This window comes from Castor canadensis, chromosome 15, assembly GCF_047511655.1.
Source record: "Castor canadensis chromosome 15, mCasCan1.hap1v2, whole genome shotgun sequence".
In the NCBI taxonomy this organism is placed as follows: domain Eukaryota; kingdom Metazoa; phylum Chordata; class Mammalia; order Rodentia; family Castoridae; genus Castor; species Castor canadensis.
In genome coordinates this window covers 68,489,440-68,509,036 of record NC_133400.1, presented here as the reverse complement: position 1 = coordinate 68,509,036, position 19,597 = coordinate 68,489,440, and positions in this window count along the sequence as shown.

The window sequence follows — 19,597 nt, the reverse complement described above, 5'->3', positions numbered from 1 at the left end:
CAACTCTCTTTAGTTTAGTTTATTTTTCAGTTAGGGTTTGGCAATTTTGTCAGGAGCTTTGCCTCCCAGATATCTGGGATCACAGGCATTTGCCAAAACACCTGATTCAATTTTCTTCTTTTTTTTAAGGCTGACTAATATTCTGCAGTATGTACATACCACATTTGCTCCATCCATTCATCTTATGGACATTTAGGTGGTTATCACATCATAGTTGTTGTAAATTGTGCTGCACACTGGAGTGTTAATACCTGATTTCTGCTCTTTTGAGTGTATTTCCAGAAGTGGAATTGCTGGATTCTTTGGTAGCTCTGGTTTTCATTTTTTGAGGACTCTCTATACCACTTCGCACAATGACTGTACCGTTTAACCTAGCCACCAACAATGCACAAGGGGTTCCAATTCCCCATATCCTCACTAACCCTAGTCTTTTTTAAAAACAATCATTTTAATAGAGTGAGGTGATTTTGGTTTGCATTTCCTTGCTGATTTTGCATCTTTTCAGATATTCATTGGACATTTGTAAGTCTTCTTTAACAAATATCTATTCTGGTCATTAACCCATTATTTTAAAAAATCAGTTTTCATAGTTTTCTTTGTTCTCTCTCTCTCTCTGTCTCTCTCTCTCTCTCTCTCTCTGTCCCTCTCGCTCGCTATTGGGTGTGGAATTATTCTGGAATAATAAGAATAATTATTATTATTCTTGATAAATGGTCTGTGAATATTTTATTCCATTATTTCTGTTGCCTCTTTACTTTGTGTATTATTTCCTCTGTGTAGAAGCTTTTTAGTTTAATATAGTCCCACTTGGATATTTATGCTTTTATTACCTATGTTTTCAGGATTATCATAAACCTGTTTCTCATGCTTTCTTCTAGAAGTTTACATTCTCTGGTCTTACCTTTAAGTCTTCAATTAATTTTGAGTTGATTTTTGTGCATAATGTAATAGTGCAATTTTATTCTTTTGTAAATGGATATTCAGTTTTACAGTATCACTTGTTGAAGGGACTATCCCCTTTCTCCTTCAAGTATGATTAGGACCCTTGTCAAAAATCAGTTGAATGTAATTGTGAGGATTGATTTCTGGGCATTCTACTCTATTCTTTTCTCTTCTATTCTAGTCTTGTCTAGTCTAGTCTGTTGGTCTGTATACTTGTCTTTATGTCAATACCATACTGTTTTAATTACAGTAGTTTTTTTTTTGATATGTTCCAGATGCCTCTAACTCTGTTTTTCTTGCTCAAGATTGCTTTGTCTTTTGGTGGTCTTTTGTGGTTATATAGGATAAAGTTTAGTGTTGTTTTTCGATTTTTGTAAAAGTTGGGGGTCTTGATAAGGATTGCATTGTACCTATAGGTCATGTTGAATAGTATGGACATTTTAATATTAAGTCTTCCAATCCATGAACAAGGAATGTCTTTCCATTGGTTTTTTTTTTCTTTAGTTTCTTTCATCAGTCTTAGTCTTCTACTTCATTAATTTATTCCCAAGTGTTTTATTGGTTTGGAATTATTATAAATGGGAGTATTTTTATAATTTCTTATTCATTTTCAGTGTATACAAACACAATTGATTTTGTAGGTTGATTTTGCATTCTACAGCTTTACTGAATTTTTTATTTCTGACTGTTTTTTAGTTGAACCATCAGAGTTTTCTTCATATAAGATATGTCCTCTACAAATGGGATAATTTTATTTCTTCCTTTCTGACTTGTATATATTTTACTTCTTTTTCTTGCCTAATTGCAGGGGCTTTGTGTAGTTCAATCCTCTTTCTTTGTTCTTGGTGACCCCAAAGCATCTAGAGTACACTGATGCCTATCAGCATTCCCAGACAAGTGATTTTTTTAACATCATATTATTGTTGTACTGGGTGTACATTTGGACATGTATAAAAGTGCTTGTACCATATCTTAGTTACATTCATCCCCAGCATCATTCTTCTTTATACTCCCTCACCCCATTCTTAGAATAGTTTCAACAGGTCTCATTTTTCCATTTTCATGCATGAGTCCATAATATTTCTACAATATTCATCCTTCCACACCCTTTTTTTATATATCCTCCCTTTCCCACTGGTACCAACCCCTAAAGAGGACCTGTTTTACCTTCCTGTCTTCCGTTTTGAAAAAAAGACATTTCTGTTTCTTTAAGATATCTATAAGCAGAGTTTCATTATGGCATTTTCATGTATGTGTATTATATTGTGAACTGGTTCATTCCCTCCATTTTTCTCTTTCTACCTTTGTCCTATTATTGTGATTTCAACAAGTTTAAAATTTTCTGTATTCACTCTTGTATAGAACGTACATTACCATATTCACCTTCTTTACTTTCTTTTTTTACCCTTCCCCTTCCATTAGTGCCTTCTTTATAGCATGAACTATTTTTCATTTTTGTCCAGACAAATGATTTTTGAAGCCAGTTAGGCAGCTCTCAGAAAATCTGGATCATTGGGCACTATCCAACTTTTCCCTCCCCAGGGAGAAGTTGAGATCTGGAGGTCTTCACTCTTTCCTGGGCCAGAGGGAGGGGCCATGACCACTAGTTACATGCTAGTTCAAATCACCATTTGTCCTGTCATGGACCTCCAGCTGGGAATCCTATCAATGTTTGAAGCAAATTGGACAGACACAGTCCTCTGGCTATCACCTGGAAAACATGGGTCATTGAACATGTAGATTACTCTCTGCTAGAAGAAACATGGGGATGGAGTATTTGTCCACCATATCTGTATTGACCTAGGGGAGGGAATATGTTGTCATGTTGACTGCCAGCACATGCTAGTGTCTCTAGATTATGGCAGGCTCCATAGCACTCCAAATTGGCTCAAACAGAGGCCACTCTTTTGGGTAGCTCCAGAAAATTTGGACACATGGTCTATGAAGAGAAACCAAGAGCAAGCTTCACAAATTGGAGGTTTACTTCCCAATTATATGCAACAGTACCAACACAAGAGATTATAGCAGCAGGGTGTCTCAAATTGCCCTACCAGCCTTCCTGGATATAGTTTTATTCTCATCTGAGTGTAAACCACTCAACAAGTTTCTGAATTTCTTACAAAAAGAATTCGTCTGTGCATTATTATTGAATTAGTTTGTTTGAAGGGAAGATCCAAGCCTTCCTATTCTGCCATCTTGCCACTGTCCATTGTAATTTTAAATGCAGGTCATCTTTTAGATTAGCATTTGCACTCTCAGCATTTGGGTTCAAGTGTACACTTATAAAAGTATTTCCAGATAGGAAGAAGAATGTGTATCATACTGTACTTTATAGTAAGAATAATACTCAACAATGTAAATGGGTATCAATATGGAAATTGTTGAATAAAATGCATTCTTTTCATAAGGTAAAATACTATGTTGCAATGAAATAGATGAAGTTATATATACTGATATTTAAAATTTTCTAAGATTTATTATATTATAGTAAAAAAACAAGGAGCTGTATGGCATAATTAGCATAATTGCATTTAAGAATATGAAAAGAACATTATATATTTAGATTTATATAAAATATTATTTTCATTCCCTTTAAAGATGCACACAAAAATCATTAACCATTTTAAATGTTTGTGAGGTCAGATGAGAATGCCTAATACCTACTGTTCATGTACTGAGAAAATTAGATCTGAACTTGCAGCAGAATTTGGCCCATGTCCAGGCACATAATTAATACAAAACTCCTCCATGTTGTTCATAAGAATTTTAATTCCAATTAGGTGAATGAAATTTGAGGAATCACCATCCAAACTATATTTGTCTTCTGTGTATTTATTCTGTACACCTAGGGCTCCTACATATATAAATTATTGTCTTATTTTCTAGATTCATTCAAATAAAAAAAAATATAAAATGTTTTCTCTTAAAACAGCTTCTAGTTTAAACTGGAGTGTATACCTACACAGGAATTTAAAAAATAGTCTTATTGATATTATTTCTTTGGGTAAAAACATCAAGTTGCTGCATATAACTGACAGCTCATGCAATCCTAGTGAGAAAGTCACATCTCATCTCTGTCTAATTAATAGCCTGGTTAACATAAAATAAGAATGTCTTTATCAAATCTGCATGAAATAGAAAAGAAGGAGAAAGAAAAACCACCTCTTCTTGTGAGGCCAGTATGACATAGGCCAGAACAGAAGTCAGCAGTGTGTTAGAAAGATTGATCTATCCCATCTGCATTAATTCTTGTTGTATTTGAATTATTACCTTTCTGCTCTGCATTTTCACTGTATTTTTAATTATTTAATCTGGCTTGGGTCACCTGTCAGAAATCAAAATATAAATCACCTAATTTCAGTATTTCTATGGCAACCATTGAAACCCAAATGTGGTGTAGCACTAAATTATTCCAAAGTGTGCTAAGAAGAGGTTTAGACTTTATAGGCATTGACCATGTGGCTGTGTGTCTGCTGCCACCCGCATCTCATAGCAACAAGGGTGTCATTGTTAAGGCACCTTGGATTCCTCAGGAGCAAGTCCATAGCATGCTCTCCTGGAATGTAGGTAGACAGGCCCTAGCAAATACACAAAGCTTTTAATCAAACATGAAAGCTCCTTTGGGGCCATCGCAAACTGGAAGTTCCATCTAAATCTATGCTTAAGCCATGCTTAGGCTGAGAAGAAATTTTACAAACCCATATGTTAAAATCCTTTTAATGGGCACTGCCTGAATGGTAAAAGTATAGAAACTTATTTGCATAATTTTAGAGCTAGAGAGGTGAAAGGACCTGCTGGAAAAAAATCTCTAACAGTCCTTTCACTTAGTAATGACTAAACACTAACTTTTTCTCACTTGCTTTAGTTTATACAAGAAGTCAATATCATATTTAAGAAAAAAATCTGGTCCTGTCACTCACAAGGAAGTTGGACAAAATGAATGGAAGTTTACCCATTAGAGAATACTTTTACCTTTGCTACTTATAAAGAAGGTGACCATGGAAATCTGTTAATAATCAAATCTAGAACCAATCTTAAATGTCAAAGACTATCAAAGTAAAGTGAGACATTATCAATGCATGAGCTAAGACTTCCATGCAAATGTGGTAGAGAGGAATGAAGAATTTTGAGAAAAGGGTAGGACAAAGAAAAAACTTTCTGTGACAATGAGGTTTTCCTAATATGGGAAATGCATTTCCAAAGTCGAGCATATACAGGGACAGTGGCTAAAAAATACTTTCCATTTATTCTCTTGGGTATAGAGCTAGAGCAGGTGCTCAGTCATGATCATTTTGGCAGTCAAGCCACATGTGATATTTATTCAAAATTTGCAGTACTTCTGAAATTTTGCATTTTAATAGCTTTGGATTTTTAAAGAGAAATCACAGGATAGAATTTTTTTATTGTTATCCAATTGCCACTTGATGTGGGGATCACCATTTAGCCTTTTCTTAACAAATTTTTTTGTTGTTTTTGGGACTGGGGTTTGAACTCAGGACTTCAAGCTTGCAAAGCAGGTGCTCTACCACTTGAGCCACACCTCCAGTCCATTTTTGCTCTGGTTATTTTGAAGGCGGTGTCTTATGAACTACTTGCTCAGGGTGGTCTTGAACATTGACCCTCCCAATCTCAGTCTGTCAAGTACCTAGGATTACAAGTGTGAGCCACCACTGCCTAGCTTCATAACAATTACTTAACCTTTCCACAAACCTACAAAACCTGATATAAATTCTTATTTTACACACAAAATCTTATATAAGTTTATTTTTCTAACAAAGGACCTTGTCTTTTGGGGGGGGGGGCAGGTGTTCTTTCAGACATGGAGATGCATGGGAGATACTTCTTCAAAATCTCTGAACTTGGAAAATAACTCCATATCATTATAAAAACCATGACAGTTTTGTGCCTGTTAAGTCTTCTCTTATCATCGGCCATCTGAAAGCCTAGAGCACTAATGTGGTCCACCTTTATTAACTGTGTCAAGCTGTGGAGTAGATGTTTGTGCGTATTACTTTTCATACTGACTTGCCTTCATTTTTATTCACTTGAGTTCATTCATAATTTTAGAAAAATATTCCTGTGCTTTATAAGTGATCTCAAATCCTTTTTAGAAGCAGGAGGTATAAATTATAGGATAGATTCTTCAATAGCAATCATGAAATATGTAGATAGCATCACCCAGAATAAGAGAGAATGTGACAAATCTTAGTCATGTCACTTATTTGGCCATCCATTGCACTGTCTTTTACAGGAAGTACTCCCTCCCATTTTGCTTCACAGAAATAATGAGGATACCAGGTCTGAAATCTCTTCCAAGGAAGTTTCCTGGGCTGAATGGAATAGTTAGCTGAGTTTGCTGAGGTTATCCAGGATTCACTAAGTAAAAATGCATCTACTCTTCTCCTAAAAGTCTAAACCTGTCTTAGGTAAATGGGTTACAACAGGGTGTCCCTCTTGACTTCATATGAAAATAAAATTTACCCTCTGGTAAATCAGAATGTAAATAACTAATGCCAATGATGCTTCAAGAACTGGTTGAGGCATTAAACACAAGAGAGAAAATGATACTTTGCTTCAACTATAAAAGAAAAGAATATTAAAAAGTAATATGTTTAGCATGAGCTAAAGAATTCTGGAAGAAGAGCCTTTTTGGAATCACCCAAGGTCTAACTTTAATGTGAAACAATTAGGTGGAATTTTTCTCCACCACTTTTTCTTTCCCCAATTTCTTCCTTTTTAAAATAGATTACTTAACTTTTACAGATGGTGTGTTAGACCACAAAGATTAACCCCTCCAGATCTGAGGCATTTATTTCCCCCAGCTGAGTCCCTCTTGGAAAACTGATCTCACCTGGAAACTCCTCCAAGGCAACAACAGAAGTCAGGAAAAATGAAATGAAAGTGCTGAAAATAAGTAAAATAAGTATGAACCTATAATTCAACAACCCACCAAGTGATCCTTCAAGGTAGTTAAAACAAAAGAATTTCAAGTAAGTGATGATGAAAATAATTTGTACTTAATTGATCTTTGCTGAAAGAACTACTAAAGTAAACATTTCAAGACAAAGGAACTTGAACCCAGAAAAGGGAATGAGATGCAAATAGAGCTAATCAATGAAACTCATGTTAGAAAATCTGCACAATACAACAGGAAGCACTGTATAGGAAAACATGGTAGAAGTAGTGCTGAGGAAGATTACCTATGATGTTAGAAGGTGATCTTATTTAAAGTATTCTGAGATTCTTTTGTCATTTGGGAAGAGGAAATAAATAGTGATTAACTTTACACAAACAAATTAAGCATGATTAAAATGTAGGGGCAACCACTAAAAATATTGAATATCTAATTTCTAAATGAGAAGTGGAAAGCTTGATCAGTACACCAGATGACTGAGGTCTTCACTCCCCCCCACCCCTGCAGTATCAAGAGTGTTGGTTGTTGATGACCCTCCTTTGAAAGAGAAGTTTACATCTTCTCTTTGGTGACAGGCCACAGCCACTGTGGTGATGCAGGTATGTATGTGCCCAGCCCACTTGCTTTAAGGTGAGATGACTCTTTGGAGCCATCTTAGCTCCATGGCTCCCCACAGATGAGCTGAGGCTTTGGCTGCAAATGCATCGCACTTTGCAAGTCCTGCCTCCAGATCTCCTCTTAATTGTTGATCACAAGAGTGATCCCAGTCACCTTCCTGCATACATGTTTCTCTTTGAGATTCTTTTACCAGTGACCTGGCCTAAGATGGTGATGTTCCATGTGTTAGCCAATAGTCAGTGAAAAAGAGCAGGAGAAGAAGATAGGGTGTTCCAAGGGAGTTTCCAAACTAATTTAGAAAAAATTCTTGTCTGTAGACTCTCAACTTAACTTAAAACTTATTACCTGTGTGGCTTTAGATAAACTGCTTTAGCCTTAGTTTTCTCATCTGTACAATTACATTGCTGTGATAGTTAAATAAGAAGTCTTAATGTCAAAGATAATATTGTTCATCCTACACAGAAATAGAATATTGAAAGAAAAACAGTAAAAATAGAATGACTGTTTTGCCTAAGACATTAAAAAGAAGTGATACAGAAGTCGAACTTGAAAGATGAGGAGAACAGTGTTCAACAAGAAAGGGAATTATTATGACAAGTAGAGGAATGAATATGAGCCAAATCACAAATGTGTGGTAGGCTGCAAATGATTCTCTTGGAAAGGTGTATAGACAAATGTGCAGAATTAGGGATGGAAAGATTGGAGTTCTCATATGTAACTTGAATTTTATTCTGAGGCATGCAGCTTGAGATTCCTAGCCTTTATGAATAAATAAATGATGTAATCAGATTTGAATCTTTAAAAAGCTAGCAGCTTACTAGTGTCAAGGATACACTGAAGAACTAAGGAGAATCTGGAAGTCAGAAGACATACATACAACCTATTTTCACTGATCCAAGAGAAAGATGGGAACAAGCTAAACTAGTCCAGTAGCAAAAGAAAATGAGACTGGATGACAGACTTTAAGAAACTTAGGAGGCAAAATAAAAAGAATATGAAATGCATTAATAGGAAGAAAGGGGAATCAAAGGAAGTCTCCAATTATTGGAGCTTAAGTAAAGGATTGAAAAATGGAAGAGACAAGTTTCATTTTTAGCATAATCTATTTTAGTTATTTGATTAGCAAAGAATTATGTAAGAAGATGAGAGTGAAAGAGGCAAAATTAAACTTCAAACAGAACAATACTGGAACAATGGTGTCATTGTAGATGGAGAAATAGTAATCTGTCAGTATGTCTGCAAAATAATTTTCTACCTGGTAAGGGTAACATATGGAAAGTATGTGTTTCCTTTCCCATGGAAAAAGAACACTTAGACATTGAACACATAAGAATAGTACTTCATTCTCAGTACCTGACTGAGGGTTTCAATGGACAATTCAGACTGCTTTTCATGTGCTGTTCACCAATAATTTATAATATGCACAAATAGTCTTCTCGATTAGATTTATATCCATGCATTTAAATTAAGATCCACTTAGTCTGATGCCTCAGAGTCTAGCTGAAAAGATGCCAAAAGTTTAGCTTTTAAATTTCAGGCTTTGGGGGAATTAATTCATCCAGCAGAAGCACAATAATTCCATATGTCCAAGTTTGGATGTATTCACTACTTCTGAAGAAACAATGATGACACTATGCTGGCTTTCAAAATTAATCAAATAGAAGGGAAAACAAAATGCAAAACCAAATTGGGATTCATTTGCACATATTTGGGACTTAAAAGATTTTTGTCATCATTTGACTGTAGCCCTGTTGGAAACTATTTATGAGTCATTTCTAGAAAGCTTTTTTCAGGATGCTTAGCTTTGAATTGCAGCAAAGTCCTGCTTTGTGTTCCCTGATCATGTAACAGACTGCCTATCTTTCTGTAATTGTGTCTCTGAAGCCCCTGTCAGCAGGACAACTGTAAAGCTATATTTAAAGCTAGTGAAAACATGAAGCCCAAGATGAAATGAACTCTCAAGTGAAAAGGATTGATGTGGAAGTAGGCAAATGAGAAAGAAATTTGAAAATTTTATCTGGGTATAAAATTATTCTTAAGACCTTAAAATGTTTGCCCATGAGAAATTTTTTGAAAATTTCAATAATACTCTTAAATATCAAGTAGTTCCAGTGGCAAGTTTAGCAGAAATATTATAGGTATTTCATTACAAAAAAATAACTTTACTATCAAAGTATACTTACCACCATCTTCTACTCATTCGACAATGGACCTCCTTTTTGGAAGGTCATTTTGTACTGTCATTTTGATGTTTCTTCAGCGAATCACCAAGCATTCAGAGTTCTTAGGGATGTTGAAGTATTCTTGATAAAATGAAAGTGAAATATCTTTATAACCAACATATAAACACTTGTGTTTCAACAAGAATGGACTGTGACCAAGATGATGTTATACAGAATTATGAATATCAATACTGATGTACCTGACACAAAGTGGATCATTACACTCAACAAATTGTATTGTTTTTAGAAAATCCAATTGTCCATTTTAAGCTTCTAAAAATAACCTCCTTCATTCTATATTTGTCCAATTTTAAAATTCTAGAATGAGTAGGATCATGGCACCGCATCTGTGAGGCTTCAAACACATCCCCAAATTTCTCTAACATTACTTCCTTTGAGAGATAATGCCAAAGTCCTCTCTTAGGATTTGAGCTGTGATTTCCTAAACAATGCAAAATGAGGGGAGGCTATGTGGTACCACTTTCTGAGTCCATGACTTATGAAACTAGAAAGTTTCACATAATCTCTTTTGGCATACTCTTCCACTCTTCCTTGGAAGTCAGCCACATAGTATTATGAGGAGATGGATGCATAGAGAAAAATCTATAGCTAGCCTATGCCAAGTGGATTAAAGATGAGTCATTTCCAGTGAGTTTTGCCCAACTGAAGATTCATGAACAAAAGACAACCAAAATATCAAAATTACCAGAAACATCAAAACAAGTAAAAATATCTAAAAATGATATGAATTTTTATAGTATATTGTGTTATACACTATATGTAATATATGTATCATATATATGCTTTATATATATTTTGCTTTAAAACTCATTGAAGGACTTAAATTATCTGATTACACACAGTTGAAGAAAAGTTTATTAAGCAGGAAGTTAACTGGGAAAACCAAACCAAGTGTTAAGACAAAGACAAAGAAGGTTAAAAAACATAAAGAAAAGGTAAAAAAGAAATGGAGATTTACTATGAGAAATGAAGACTAAGCCTTTCCAGATCAATATGATGGAGTCTCTACTCTCCACTACAGATATTTTAATTAGTAACTCTCCACCAACCTGAACATCTCTCTGAAAATCTCAATCCTTGGAAATGAGCCTGGGTCACTGGAGAAATCCACAGAATTGAATGTGAACCAAATGAGAAGCAGTGGAAGGGGGTTAGATTGACTTAAGGACAATATATTTACAGGTAAAATACCAAGGCAAAAATTTCACTGAACAATGAACACCTAAACAATGAAGGACAAAAATGAAAAACAGGCTGTGTTAAGGGGAGGGCAGTAATGGGAGAAGGGTAAATGAAGAAAGAAAAAAAGGTGAATATGGTTGATGTACTTTCAATACAAATATGAATATGGAACATTCAAACCTGCTGAAATCATGACAAGAAGAAGACTAAGGAAGAAAGGAGAATAATGAAGTGATGAACCAATTTGGGATATAATACATATATATAAAAATGTGACAATGAAACTCCGTGTATAACTATCATAAACAAACAAAAATATCTTTTTTTAAAAAAATGGACAGCAGGCAAAATGAGTCCTGTCCAGGGGCTGGTACCACTGTGAGGCAGGAAGGCATAAGGAAAGGGAAAAGAAGGAAGAATATAGTGGAAGTTCTATGTATTCATGTGTGAAAATGGAACAATGAGACCTGTTGAAATTGTTCTAAGAAGGGTGGGGGTAGAGGATAATGGAGAGGTGAATCTAACAAAGATATATTGTAAGCTCTTTTGTAACTGTCACAATGTACTCCCTGTACAACGAGAATATGCTAATAAATTTAAAAAGAGAAGCATGAGAATAGTGGTCTAATTTTGACCATGCAACTCCTTCTTCAAGTTAACACAGTGCCAGACAGAATTCTCCTGGATGGATAGTCTCTACAGAGGGAAAGTTATATGCAGATATGCAACTTCCCTGTGATTCCAAAATGCTTTCCAGGAATCCCAGTCTTTTCTCACCTCATGGGGAAGACTGGCAAAGACCTGGGGACAATGGCACAGCAGGCAACAATATCAGGTAAAAGCAAAGAAAAGAGGGAGAGATCATAGTGACCAGTGAACCTATCTTGGTAGTACTTCTATGATCCTACCAGCTGCTGTACAACCAACTTCATAGCCAACCTGCAAAGCTGAACTGGTTGTTTTCAGAATTGCAGTGGGAATCTCAGCCTATTTTGAGTATCTAGATGATAAATTTCCACATACACCTTCAGAGAGGCAAGGAGATACAAACATCCACACATTTTGGAGAAGCATAGGAATTGGACCTGCTTGACCCTACAAGTCAAGCAGTGGCTCTACTCATCCCAAAAACCCACCTAATGACCCTCCCCAGGCAGATAGAATTCAGCTCCCAGGCATTTCAGGAAAACATGGGACTTATACCTGCTTTACCTCAAAGGTCAAACTGCTATTCAACTCAGTCAAACGTCTACCCCACAGCTCCACGCTGACTGTGCATTTCTAAGAAGCAAAACCTCTGGTCCCGCCCATCCAGAGCAGCAACTCTAACTAACCTAAAAGACTAGACTGCAACCTGTCCAACTTCATATCTCAAACAGTGTAATTGCCCAGCCAGGAAAGTCATCACAGCCTGTCCAGAATCCATCAAAGCACCAGCCAACAGTTCCTCTGGTAGCAAAGTACAGTCAATGGCTTTGCCTGACAGCAGAGCCTGGCCAGCTGTCACACCTGACACCAGAATAAAGACAATAGCCCAGGCAATTAGAAAACCTACACTAACTTCAGCCTGCATGGGGTCATCTGTAGCTGGCTCTTCCAGAATTATAGGCTGGCTTAAATTTTACTAACAGTCTCCCATATGGCTATTAGAGGATTTTTCAGAACAGATCCTTCGGGCCTGGAGCAAGTGGGATGGCATATTCCAAGGGCTAAAGGAAAAAGCTGCTAACAAAGAATAGCTTTTCCTTCAAAAGTGTCTTTCAGAAATGAAATCTTTTCCAAACAAACAAAAACAAAGGGAATTCATCACTCCTAAATTTGCCTTACAGAAATTACTAAAGGGAATTCTTTGAGCAGAAACAAAAGGTCACTAACTGGTAAAATGAAATGTATAAAAATATAAAACTGAACGGTATAAGTAAAAGATTCATATTCAGAGTATTACAAAACTGCAATAATGATGCATAAGGCAATTTTATTCCCAGTATAATGATTAAAAGACAAAGCTATTAATAACAACTGTAGCTAAAATAAATTATCAAAGGATGCACAGCACAAAAGATTGTAAATTGTGACATCAAACATAAAATGGGGGGAGGAAGATTAAAAACGTAAAGCTGTACGTATTCAAGGTTAAGTTGTTATCAGCTTGAAACAGGCTGTTATAAATGTAAAAGTTTCCAGGTAGGCCTCATGGCAACCACAAAGCAAAAATGTTTAGAAGAAGCATGAAAAAAAAAATAGAAAGACTTCAAAGCATACTCTTACAAAAAAAACCACCAGGGCTGATGGAATGAGTCTAATGGTAGAACACCTGCCTGGTAAGCATAAGGCCTTGAGTTTAACCCTGGGTACCACCAAAAAAAAATAAAATAAAATCATCAAACTACAAAGGAAGATAGCAAGAAAGGAAGAAAGAAACAAAGTGTAAAATGACCACAAAACAATTAACAAAATGTCAGGACTAAATAACTGTAAATTACCTGGAATATAAATGGATTAAATTCTCTAATAAAAAGACAGAGCGATTGAATGGATTAAAAAAAAGACTCAACTATATTCTTCCATCAAGAGACTTACATCACTTTTAAGGACACATATAAACTGACTATCAACTGATGGAAAAGATATTCTTTTGAAATGCAAGCCAAAAAAGAGCAGGGTTAGCCATACTTATATCAGACAAAAGAGATTCTAAGTTAAAACTGCAAAAAGAAGACCAAAAAGGACAATTATATAATGAAAAGGGGTTAATTCATTAAGAGGATATAACAATAAATACATATACAACCAATATTGGGGTACTTAAATATACAAAGCATAAATTAAAGCATCTGAAGGGAGAGACAGGTTTCAATAAAGTAATAGTAGAGAGCATCAGTACTCCACTTTCAACAATGGACAGATCCTTTTTCTAGAAAGCTAATAAAATACAGGATTTGAAGCAACACTTTCTACCAAATGACCGTAATAAACATACACAGAACATTCTATTTAATAGCAACAGAATTCACATTCTTCTCAAGCACATACAGAACACTTTCCAGGATAGATCGCATGTTAGGACACAAAACAAACCTGAGAAATTTAAGAAGAATTACAGAATAACAAATCTCTTTCAAACCACAATTGTATGAAACTAATCAAAAACAGGAAGACTTTCAACAAATTCACAAATACATGGAAATAAAACAATTTGCTCCCTAACAACAATTTGAACCAATGAAGAAAGTTAAAAGGAAATAAAAAATGTCCTGAAAATAAAATGGAAATAAAACATAATAAAAATTTATGGGATAAAGTAAAAGCAGTTATAAGAGTGAAGCTTGTATCAATAAACACCTACATCATAAAAAAAAAAGGTCTCAATTAATATTACTCCTCAGAGAACTAAAAAAAAAGAGCAAATTAAGCTCAAAGTTAAAAGAGGGATGAAATGAAAAATATCAGAATTGAAATAAGTAAAATAGAGACAAGAAAGATAACTAGATAACTAGAAAGATAACACAAAAGGTCAACAAAAGTAAGAGTTTGTTTTTTGAAAAGATAAACCAAATTGACAAACTTTTAGCTAGACTAAGAAAAAGTGAGAGAAGAGAAGTAAGAGAACATGAAAACTGATACCACAGAAATACAAAGAATCAGAAAGGGCTACTATGTACAATTATGCTCCCAGAAAACTACACAACCCAGAATAAATGGATAATTTCTAGACACATACAACATAACCAGAATTGAATTAGAAGGAACAGGAAATCTAAACCGATCAATTAAGAGTAAGGAGATTGAATTCGTAATAAAAAGTCCCACATCAAAGAAAATCTTGATGGCTTCTATGCTGAATTCTACAAAATACTTAAACAAGAACAAAACCCAATCCTTCTCAATCTCTTTAAAAAAAATCAGAGGGAGGAATATTTTCAAACTGTTTTTGAAAAGAGAGCATTATCCTGACACAGAAGTCTGACAAGAACATTAAAGAAAATTCTAAGTTAATATCCTTGATGAAGATAGATATAAAAATTTACAATAAAATACTGGCAAGCTAAGTTTGACAACACACTACAAGGATCATCCACTATAATAAAGTGAGATTTATTCATGGGATACAAGATGGTTCAGCATGCATATACACACAAAAAAAATAGAACACATCACATCAAATTAATGAAAAATGAAAACCATGTGTGTTTGTCAGCTTTCCATTTCTGTGACAAAATACTTGAGATAAACAATTTACAAGGTTGAAAAAATTAACTTTACTCACAGTTTCAGAAGTTTCAGCCATGACTACTTAACTCCATTGCTTTGGGCTGTAGCAAGGCAGAACACAATGACAGGGAGTATGAAATAGAGCATAGCTCTTAGCCTCAGGATGGCTAGGAAGCAAAAGAGATACAGAAGGATCAAAAATCTCAATATCCCCATCAAGGGTACATCCTAGTGATCTACTTCCTTCTACTAGTCCTCACCTCATAAAAGTTCCACCATCTCCCAATAGTGCATAGGCTGGTGACAGAGTCTCTAACACATGGTCATTTGGGGATATTTACAATCCAGACCATATCTATCAGATTTAGTAAAAGAACTGACAAAATTAACATCCTTTCATAATAAAACCTTTAACCAAATTAGGTACGAAAAGAATATATCTCGACATAATAAAGGCCATACATGAGAAGTCCACAACTAACATTGTACTTAACAGCAGAAATTGAAAGCCTTTTATATAAAATCTGGAAGAATACAAGGATGACCACTTCTCTAACTTTTGTTCATCATAGTATTGGAAGTTCTTGCCAGAGCAAGTAGGAAAAATAAATGAAAGGTATCCAAATAAGAAAAGAAGGAGTAAAATTGTCACTGTTTGCTGACAACAATTTATATCACCTATGTACATTACCCTGAAGACACCACTAAAAAACTGTTAGCATGAATAAAGGAATAAAATAATGTAGCAGGACATAAAAATCGACACACCAAAATCTGTAGTGTTTCTATACACTAACAATGAGCTATCCAAAAAAAGACATCAAGAGAGAAATTTCATTTTTATTAGTCACTGAAAAAATACACAGGAATAGATTTAACCAAAGAGGTGAAAGACTTGTACATTGAAGACTACAAAATATTGATTGAAGAAATTGAAGAAAACAGAAAAATGGGAAAATATCCCATGTTCATAGGTTGAAAGAATTACTAAAATGTACACACCACTCAAAGTGATGTACAGATTTATTGCAGTCCTTTTTAAAATTCCAGCATCATTTTTGATAGAGACAGAAAAATCCTAAAATTAATAGGAAATTGAAAGCAAAAACAGGGAGGTGGAAGTAGGGAAGGTAGGAGAGGGAGGGATGGAAAAAGTCCAAATAACCAAAGCAATTATGACCAAGAATGACAAAGCTGGAGACATGACACTACTTGATTTTAAACTATACTATAAAGCCAGAGAAATTAACACACCATGATATTGAAAAAACACAAACACATAGACCAATGGAACAAAAAAAAGACTTAAGAACAAGATCCACTGTATACTGTGAAATGATTTTTGACAAAGGTATGAAATAGGAAAAAATGTAGTTTGAAATTGGGCACTTATCTCACACCATGTGAAAAAATCAGCTCAAAGTAGATTAAATGCAGGACCAGAAGCTAAAACTAAAAATAAAACACAGTGGAAAGCTACATGACATTGGTTTGGGCAATGATTATTTTTTGGATTTGACCTAAAAAGTGCACAACAAAAGCAAAAATATACAAATGGGATCATATCACACTAAAAAGCTTCTACACAACAAAAGAAATAATAATCTGAAGAGACAACTTATGGGTTGATAGAAAATATTTGGTAGCTATATACCCAATAAGGGGTTAATATCAGAAATAGATAAGAAATAAAAATGACTTAACAAGAAAACAAAAAGCCTAAATTAAAGATAGGCAAGGAATCTGAAGAGCTACTTTTCAGAAGACAGACAAAGGGCTTTCAGACATATAAAAATGCTCAACATCACTAATGATTGGGGAAATGCAAATTAAAGTCACAAAAAGATACTGCTTCATACCTGTCAGAATGACTATTATAAAAAAGATATAAGATAACAAGGATGTGGAGAAAATGGAACCCTTGTACATTACCAGTAGGAATGTAACTTAGTACAGCAATTATGGAAAGTGGTATGGGAGTGTCCTCTAAATAACCAGAAATCAAATTAACATATTAGCCAGCAATTCTACTTTTGGATATTAACCTGAAATAATCAGAATCAGTTTGTTGAATAAATATCTGGACTTTCATTTCCAGATATTTACAGCACTATTCACAATAGCCAAGTTATGTAGCTGACCTAACTATCCATCACCAGATAAAGAAAACGTGGTAAAAATGCACAACGGAACACTATTCATCCTTTAAAAAAGAAATTCTGTCATTGTGACTACATGTATGCAATTGGAGAACATTATGTCAAACAAAATAAGGCAGACATAAAGGACAAATACCACATCTTCTTCTTTATACGTGGGATCCAAAGCATGAAAGCTGAAAGAAGCAGAGAGTAGAAATATGGTGGGGGATGGGCTGAATAGGGAGATGATGATCAAAAGGTACAAAAATCTCAGTAAGACAGGTGGGTTTTTCAAGATCTATTACATAGTGTTTAGAATATAACTAATAACAGTATAGTGTACATTTCAAAATTGTTGAGAATAAATGTCAAACAATCTTGATCACAAAAAACCAAGTATTTGAGGTGGTGAGTACAATAATTAGCTTGGCATAGTATCCTACATTGCATTCATAAATCATAGCATTACTTTTTTCCCAATAAATGTATACAACTATAATTTGCCAATCTGTAATTTCAAGAAAGGAAATGTGGAATAAGTAATATTTGATTGATAATCCCTGATACATCCAGAATTTAACACAAGTGTTGTCCATTAAAAAGTCCAAAGCTTTGAGAGCAGATTAAAGAGAATCAAGTCCAATCCAGAGTATTTGTACCTAAATGCAAACACTGGAAAACAAAGAAAAGAAATCTTAAAAGTACAAGAGGAAAAGCAGGTTGCCTGCAATGAAACTGTTCCTACTTTCAACAGCAAGAGTCAAAGACAAAAGGTTGTAGTAAAATGTATTCCACATAATGAGAGAAAACAGTTATCAATCTAGAGTTGCATTCTCAAACCAATCATTCTAAAGCTACAAAGAAATAAAACAACTTTAAATCAATAAAAACAGACAGGCTCATTATTATTAAAGGAAAATAATACTCCCTCACCTGCCATGTACCACACATGGTAGCTTCCACGGAAGGGAACTAAATCTAGATGTCCCTTTGTCCTTGAAGTGAAAAACTTCAGACAATTTCAAGAAAAGCAACTTTGTAGAGAGTTCTTTTTTATACTGGGATTATTGCCCACAGGAAGCATCTTTTCTGTTCAGCTGCTCCAGGACAGCACCTCTGCCCCCACGCTACAGCCTCTCTCAGTAGTAATGGAAATTTCATCTTCCCTATGTTTATCCAGTATTTCTTTCTTAACTTTCAAGAACACAGGCAAGGAAAATATGTACAACTTACTAGAAACCCTTTTAAAACTCCAATGACCACTTGAAGATCCACCTGAAGAAATGCGAAGGATAAACATGAAGAAGAAAAATGACTCCTGGTGCACACTCTTGCCTTCTAGAAGGAACTGTGGATAAATTAAATTATTAAAAATGCAACTAAGAGTAACAGTGGGAATATATTAATTATAACAATGAGTTTAAATTAGATAGCAGTAGTGTAAAAGGTAAGACTATGCACGTGGGGACTGCAATTAAAGCACCTCAGGTCTTTGCACAGTTGAAAGATTATGATGGCCTTCACAGTTCGCAAAACATGTATTACAGTTTCAGCGGCAAAGACCAAAACAGTTTTAAAAATAAGTATTTTCTAAAGAATAGTTAAATAGAGAATGAGAAAAATGATAAATTTAAACAAAGGTAAGAGAAAACAATAAGCATATTAAAAAAGCAAGCAGAAAATGCAAAATATAAAGGTAGATACCTCAACTGTCATAACAGAATTAAGCAAGCGATCTAAAGAAAAAATTATCAAAGAACATCCTTAATATGTTAAATTTAGAAAATATTTTAAATCAAATAAAAATGAAAATACAGTACCTCAAACTTCGTGCGATGGCAATAGAGACACAAAGGGGATGCCCGAGAAGAAGGTCATGTAAGATGGAATGATGTCCCTTTAAACCAAAAATTCCAATGACTATCAATAGCTACCAGAACTTAAGACAGATACAAGTGACAGTGCTATGGTTTGGATAAGTGTCCCTCCATAGTCTTGTGTTTAAGTCTTTGTCCCTTTAGTGATATTACTGGGAAGTGATACAACCATTGAGAGATGAAGTCTTGTGAGAAGTCCTTAGGTTGTAGGGAGTATTCTCTTAAACAGAATTGAAATACCCACGTGTTATCCTCAGCCCCTTCTACTTCCTGGTTCATGTTGTAAGTTTGTATACCGTGTGCTCCTGACAATTGCAATCTGGTGCCCTCCCCAGAAGTCCAAAGAAATTACTAAATTTATAGGTTTTACTTTCATTATAATATTTCTCTTTTTTTGTGGTACCAGGTATTGAACTCAGGGCCTTGTGCATGCTAGGCAGGCACTTCAACACTTTAGCCACGTTCTCA